This window comes from Miniopterus schreibersii (assembly GCF_964146895.1).
Source record: "Miniopterus schreibersii genome assembly, chromosome: 8".
NCBI lineage: Eukaryota > Metazoa > Chordata > Mammalia > Chiroptera > Miniopteridae > Miniopterus > Miniopterus schreibersii.
Window position 1 is genome coordinate 60,500,098 of NC_138109.1, and position 7,827 is coordinate 60,507,924.

The 7,827-nt window shown below is 49.1% G+C and overlaps 1 long non-coding RNA gene across 1 annotated transcript; it reads right to left on the bottom strand.

The window, feature by feature from the left end:
- Nucleotides 1-2,522: 2,522 nt before the first annotated feature.
- Nucleotides 2,523-7,591, bottom strand: LOC308560471. The gene is made up of 3 exons (XR_013999332.1): nucleotides 7,548-7,591; nucleotides 7,339-7,400; nucleotides 2,523-3,971 (listed from the first exon to the last, which is right to left on the bottom strand). It is a non-coding gene; the product is annotated as an uncharacterized lncRNA (long non-coding RNA).
- Nucleotides 7,592-7,827: the final 236 nt, after the last annotated feature.

Genomic DNA, 7,827 nt, shown 5'->3' on the forward strand with positions numbered 1-7,827 from the left:
CTCTCACTCATGCTGCTCTGCGGTCCCCATGATGCTGCCTGGGGCTCCTCCACGCACTGCTGGGGGCTCTCACCGATGACATGGTGCAGGGCTCTTCCAGATGCCGAGCCTGGCTCCCCAGCCTGTTGCCTTGGGCTCTCCTGGGCACTATCTGGTTGCATGGAGCTCCCCCAGGCGCTGCGCTGGGCTTCCCCAGCTCCGCACAGGGCTGTGGGATCTAAATGGGTTTTTAGGTATAGCGGGGGTGCGTCACCACTCCCCACCCGGGGGTCTGCAAGCCCTCATGCCACTGGCCCCTCAGCAGGGTCTGTACTCATCTCCATGAATAAAAACCAAGTGTTCCTTTTGAAATATATATGTGCCAAAGGGAAAATGTGTATTATCTAGGTCAAGTCCTTATCTCTTGGGAGATCAGATTAGTTCAAAAAAACTGGGACCAACTACCTGGCTGTCAAGAAATGTGACACTTGCTGGTTTTTTTCTGGCTTGAAAAGGGCACAATTAAAGTGAGCTCCCTGAAAGTGCTCCTATGGTCTCCCTGTGGGGACAAAGTGCCTCGTCTGGGGACAGCCCCTACCCCACCAGAGGGAGAGTCACTCCACGGGCAATCAGAGCCATCCACCTCCAGGCACCCATCCATCCCACTTCTGATGACCGTCTGCTTGGGAAATGCCACGTCCTACTGCAGATTTCCCTCTACCCCCCTGCTCACATGAGAGAAATGCAACCATAGTGCTGTCCCATCGGCCAATGCATACCCCCAATTCTCCATGCTTCTTAAGGGGAGTGTGCTGCTGAGGACCCCTGGGCTGGGACAGCAGCAAAGAAGACAGTGGCCACACCACGTTTCCACAGCCAGCCAGCAGCAGCAGATGCCAGCTGCTCACTCTCCCTCACAGAGCCCACTTCCCCCCACTGCCATGCCCAACGGGTCAGGCCCAGGGCCGGGGCCAGGGACACACTCTCCTTCGCCAACCCGCCTGACACACAGTTTGATATTGCTGCTGGAGGTGAACACGCACACACTACTCCACACCCACAATTTCACACACACCACACACACACATATACCACACAGCACACAGACACACCAAACACACACACACACACTACACCATACAAATATCACAGACACCACACAAACACATACCACTCACATACACCAAACACACACACACATACAGCACCCCACACACATACACCACACAAAACACACACCACTCACATACGCCAAACACACACACACACACAGCACCCCATACACATACCCCACACAAAACACACATCACACACATGTACACCGCACACACCACGCATCGGCGTCTTTCTGACACCATGACCTCTGCGCAAACATTTCTAAACCCCGTCATGGGACTCAGACCCCAACATTGTTGCAGAGTTCTTTTGCTGTGCCCTGCTGGGCCTTGGACTATGTGTCCCGGCCCCCAGTGGTCAAACCTGCTGGTCCCCTGGTGAGAGCAGGAGTAAGAAGCGAAGCACTTGCCTCCCGTGCAGCCAAACACACTCTCCTTCTCTCCGCGATCAAAGATATCCCGACGAACAAAGAAGCAGACACACTCTTGCTCAGCACAGGCCAAAATGAGGAGGGCGATGCCACCAGCACCTCAGGGCCTCCCTGGTGTCACGGCAACAACAAAGACCAAGGTACCTCATAAAGCCCAGTCCCCTGAATGTGCCCATTGACAACTGTGGGGAGGGCAGGGGGGACAGCCCCTGGACACGCCCACTGGCAGCTGTGGGGGGGGGGGGAACTGGAGCAGGCCCTGTGCAGACCCTGAGGATAAGGCCCAGGGGGCCTCAGGCAGGGCGGCTGGGGCAGCACCACCCTTCACCGCCTGCACTTGAGCCTGTTTTAGGTGGTGGTCCTCAGTTTTACCTAGAATGCTCCCAGTCACAGCCCCTTAGTGACAAAGCACACAGCTCACGGCCCTCCCTGACCTCCTTCAACAGCTCACTGGGGCCCAGGAGTCAACCCCAACTTTCCTTGTCACACTTGACTCAGTCAGCTGTTTTTGCTCCAGGAGCTGAGGCTCACACACACTGTCCAGGGTGTGGGTGCCTCTGGGTCAGATCTGGGGACTGTGGCACCAACGCAGCCATCTGAGCCTAATGTGCCCACGAGCTGCCCACTTGGTGGCCACAAAAGTGCCACAGCAGGAGACGAGTCAGGAAATGAGGGACATGTGAACACCTTGCGCCAGGTGGGAGTCGCGTGCCAGGGAGGGCTTTCATGGGAACCAATCGGTCACTGGGAAGCAGCTCATCCACTGGCCACATCTTCTGTTGGCTAGTTGAATTGCCTCTCCATAAATAGTTAGATTCCAGTGAAGGGTCCCCAGGCATTGCTGAGTGCCTCCTGTGTAGCAGGTCCTGTTGTTCCCGTTCGTCCCAGTCCCCCACATTCCCCTGCAGGCCCAGGTTGCCACCTTGATACCGGACACGAAAGGGTCTGGGCTGCCCGCCATTGCTTGAGTCAAATCAGAAGACGCGAGGTTGAATCTTCAGAGTGCGTTTATTAATCAGATCACCGGCAATCTGAGAAAACGGCAGCTGGAACACCCTGCAAACACTGCCCTGACATTTCATTTCAAACAAGCTCATATAGGGTGAGTGGGTGGGCAAAAATCTAAAAAGAGTGAGTTCCTAGGGTCTGCCTTCCTTCATTGACCTTGCAAAGATTAGCCCTGGAGAAGATTAGCCCCGAATGCTGCCTCCCTTCAGATAGGTCCCGTCCGTGATCTGGGCTCCAGGCTGCCTTATCTCCAGGGCCTGTTCTTCCTCTTGCAACACCTCCCCCAGTTTCCCAGGGTCTATAAGAAAATGTCTTCTTCCTAGTGAGTAGCTCTTAAACAGCTGTGATTCTATTTTTATTACATGTTCTTCCCCTATCGACCTGGCTCCTTTCAGTGGACCTGGCCCATATCCTGAGCCCTTTTCCAAGCAGCCAGAATGTATGAACTCTGCCCGGAGTCTATGAAGAAGAAAAGAGTTTTCTTAGAAGAACTTCTTCAGAAGCCGAGTTCTAAAGATACCCTAAGTGCTCTTCACAAAGCCAGACATTTTCTCTGCTTGAAAGACTAACTAGTGGCTCCTGGGCTTAGGTGGGTGGGGGATGGGGAGGGTGCAAGGAGGGAGCTTGCCCCATGGTCTCCACGTGGAGGCTTTGACAGGTAGGATGCTCACAGAGTTCTCCTTTTCTCTGCCAACCATTACTCCTCATGCCCTACCTACTAGACAGAGACAGCTTCAGTTTTCTAACCTGTAAAGTGGTAATAATAACAACCTCATAAGTGATGCTGTAAGAATTAAATGAGGTTATGTCTCAAAGAGCTAAGCACAGTGCTGACACAGGGGAGGTCTCACTGAATGTCAGCATTCACTATGCTCAGGGTGATGAACCAGATAAAAGGCATGGGTTGGCCCAAGATGACGGAAAAAATTGCTCAAATCAGGGAAAGAAGTGGTTAAGCAAGGGAAAACACAGCAGCTCAGGCAGTCACCTGAATTACTGTCATCACAAAAAGCCAGGTTGTTGGACATTTTCTCTTGTCAGTCTGAGATGGCTTGTTTTGCAGACCATAAGGTTTCCTGGAAGATCGTCGTAGCCACCAGGAGGAGCACAGTGTGTCCTCTCTACAAAGTCCACACTTGGCCAACAATAAGACTAGAGAGTGATGGCCCACTAAAATGGAAGGGGAATTCTTCCATAAATCATTATAATTCCCCAAATTGGAAACTTGACCAGGTAGTCAGAAGGTTCAAAAATGGCCTCTGCTTGTCAACCCATGGCAGCCTGGTTGGGTTTCACACAAGGTATCACTCTGAGCTTCTGCTGTGCCACAGGCTGGCATGTTGCTCCTCTTGACTCAAGAAACCACTCATGGCCTTCTGACTCACCAACACCTCTTCCTGTAGCCTTTTGATATGAGTTCCCACCTCCAAAGGCACGCCTATGGTAAAACATAACCAACAGTTATGAAACATGTACTAGGTGTCAATTGCTGTGTTATTACATCATGCCAGTACCCATATGAGGTGCATTAATCTATTATCTATACTTACAGAGGAGGAGACCAGGCAGGGCCACTTGGGTAAATTGCCCAAGATCACATTTTGTAGGTAGCAAAATGCAAACCCAGGCTCCTTGGTTCCAAAGTCTGCATTCCTAACTATTGCATAAGAGAGTCTGAGCAGAACTCAGCCCACATACTTTAGGGTTAGGAGCAGTATTACAGTGAACAAATGAAATAAATGCCTATGTGGCATGATTTGAAAGGTAGAAATGGCTCTTTATTTGAAATAAGCAAACAACAACTAACATATCATCCATATTTCCAGAAATTCCTATATTGCTCATTTCTTGAGATCAACACCTTAAGATGCTCTGCAAATGTTATCTGCTCAGGAAGGAAATGATATCTATTACATATTTACTATGTGCCAGGTAACTGTGCCCGGGCTCCCGGGTGATTCTTGAGCAAATTAAAGTTTGAGAACCTCTGCCCTAGGGAACGTCTCCATACTCTCGCTTCAGTCATCGCTCCTGTAGATGACCCAGACTCCCTCTGTTCTCATTCCTGAGCTCAACATCTCTTCTCCTGGTAATCTTACAGTATCCCTAGCCAAGTGAGTTTCAACCGGTGTGGCATGTTTGTGCCACAAAAAGATTTAAAACATGCAGTACCTTACTAGTTAGTCAGGGACACTGACCCCTTTTCCCTTAGGATGTCAAAAAAATATGACAACAGTCAGCACATATTACAATAGCTGCCCGGTGCAAATGAGTCAAAATTATACCTTTTTTTTTCAGATTGGCACCAATATGTTTTTGCCACATACTTTTAGTAATTAGTTTATGTGTACCATGAGGTGAAAAAGGTTGAAAATTACTGCTCTACCCAGCAGCCTCAAAAGTCAAACTTTAAAAACAGCTCAGACCAGATCACCTCTGACTTCTTCATGCTGGCCAGTGTCAGCACTGCCTTCCCATCAGCCGGGCTGGAGATGTCAGGCCCCTGAGTGGTCTCTCCTCCCTGGAGCCCCCCGAGGTCCGGCAGGTTCTGCCCTGAGGATGCCCCTTGAAGCAGCCTCCCTCTGCTGTCCGCTCCTGGGGCTTATTCCTGTTCACGGGCTCATTTCAACGCTGTCCCCACCCCGCCCCCACCGCTAGGACCCGCGGTGCTGTCAGGCTGCTGTGTGGTCACCGGCCTCTCCCTGTCCTTGCCCCTGTCCGCAGCACTGCGGCCCTGACCGCACCATTGCTGCGAATGCGGGGGGCTTCCCACCCGCAGACGCTCTGCCGGGCCGCCTGCCCTGGCCGCGGGCTCTGATCCCCCTCTGCCATCTCGTGCAGCTCCCCAGGATCCCCGGCTCCCTGACTGACCACAGCGCGCCCTTCCCTCCTTCGGGGTGTCCTTTCCACTCTCTTCACATGAACAAGCCTTAATTTTCCTTGAGACCTTCCCAAAGGCAGACTTTGCCCAGGGCTCTTGCTGGTCACACTCGGGCAGCTCTGGCCGGGAAGGAAAGCGGCCTGGGCTGGGGCATCTGAGCCCGAACCCACGCTGTCCCCTTAGCAGCCGGGTGGCAGCAAGAAGTCAGCTCCACAACCTGGCTGAAGACGGAGGGGTAGGCAGCGGGAGGGCAGAGTGGGAATCCGGCTGACGCGGGGGCCAAAAAACATGGGCTTGAATGTGAGCTCTGCCCACTGCTATAGCTACGTGAGCACAGCCAGAGCCTCTGGGCGCTCATTTAATTTTCTCATCTGAAAAATGGGAGCACTACCAATATTTCTCCTCGAAGACTTTTGTGAGTAGAATGAGCAAATATCAAGTACTTAGTACATGATCCTTAACAATGGTATTATCGTGTACTTGGTAGGGCTTCCCATCCTGCACAGCATTTTGAGCCTCAGCTTTTTGCACCCTCTTAAAGAATTTCTTGATTTATTAATGCTTCCCACCACTTTTTTTACTTACTTCAAGATTGGCTCTTTTTTCGACTAAACTTCAAGCTTCCTGTCCAGGGAATGTTCCTTACCTACCTTTGCATTTATTGTAGAAGCTGGCATAGTACCCAACACACTCAGAAAACATTGAATTTAGTTTAATTTGAGGAGTTAATAGAAGCCCCAGGCAAGCATGGAGGGCAGAAGAGGCTGTCCTTTGAGGCACTGCAGTGGGGACCTCCAAAACATCTAGGCGGTGTCCTGAGAGCAGTCTACACTTGAGGGATGCAGAGCAGCTGAGAAGCAAGAGTTTGTTTCACCATCTGCCCTCCTAGAGGTGCTAAGAGACAGGCCTCTGCTATGTAGTGCAATGTGCGTAAGGAACAGAACCCTCAGTCACCAAGCATGAAGGAACAGAGCCTTCAGTCACCCAACCTTCAGTCACCCACGCTTAAGTTCACATTTGGGTTTGGTCCTAAGTAGCTCCTGAGCCTCATTTCACTCATCCATAAGGCTGACAAGAATAACATTATTAACTCCAGAGGGCTTCTGAGAAGTTTAATTCGATGTGAAGTGCTTGCATAAAGATTTCCACCTTTGAGTGTGATGACTGAGAGATTTGAGCAAAAATGTCCAAAGGGCAGAATTAGCCTAATCTCTAATCCCATAGAACCTCACCACATGCACCATCTCTCTGGTTATAGGAAACCCCCTTCACAGTCCCGGCCCTCCAGGGGCTATCAACACAGGTGCCAACTCCTGGCTGTGATGGTCTGCATCATGTATCACACCATGTGCATTCACATCCCCATAGGGCAAGAGACACAAGTCAGTTCTCTGTAGAGGTGATGGGACACAGGGGGATGCAGGGCACACAGGCTGCCCTCCACACTTCTTAGAGCCCAAAGTGCAAACTGAGAAGTCCAACAGTGGTGGAGACAGGAGACAACGAGGCACACTCACCTTTGAGTTAAGGCAGGTCTTTAATCCTTCAAGCTAAGCCTTTTCTCTCTCCCACCCTAGCAGGGCAAATTTTCTTCAGCGTTCAAGAGCATAAAATTCCAAATATGCATAGAAATTTGTAATGCAAGAATACTTATATGGGTTTGGGTCTCTTAAATATTCTATACTGAATTTTAAATGTTTCAAGGCTGAAGTAGGCTTTATTACTTAAGAAAGGGATCTATAATTCTACTGAATTGACATCAGTTACCAAAACTGATTCATGAGGAAATAGAAATTTCAAATACACATATAAGAAGTAAAATCACGGAACTTCAAATTTAAAATCCCTCACTAAGAAAATATCAGGTTCTGATGGCTTTATTGGTGAATTTTTACCTAATGTTTTTAGAAGAAATAATACTAACCATGCACAAACTTTCCAGAAAACATAGGAGGAAGAAATACTTCTCAACTCATTCCATGAGGCCTGTATACGATAGCAAAGCCAGACAATGTCATCACAAAAGAATATCGTAAGTCAATACCATTTATAACTGTGGAGGGAAATAACATTAACAAAGTATTAGCAAACAAATTCAATAATTTGTATATATATATTCAGTAATATACTTACAGGATTATACACCGTGACTAAGTGAGGGTTATTCCAGGAATGCAAGATTGCTTTAACATCTAAAAATAAATTAATATAATAAGAATATTAAGACATTAAATTACATCAAACATATGAGCACACCATACAGTAAAAGCTCTTCACGTAATGACACAGGTATTTATGATAAAAAAAAAAAAACTTCACACCTTCAAAATATAGCTGTCAGAGGGGAGGAGAAGGGAGGGGACTGAATGAAAGAAGGTGAAAGGGTTAAGCAAAGAACCTTTACAGTAGACTG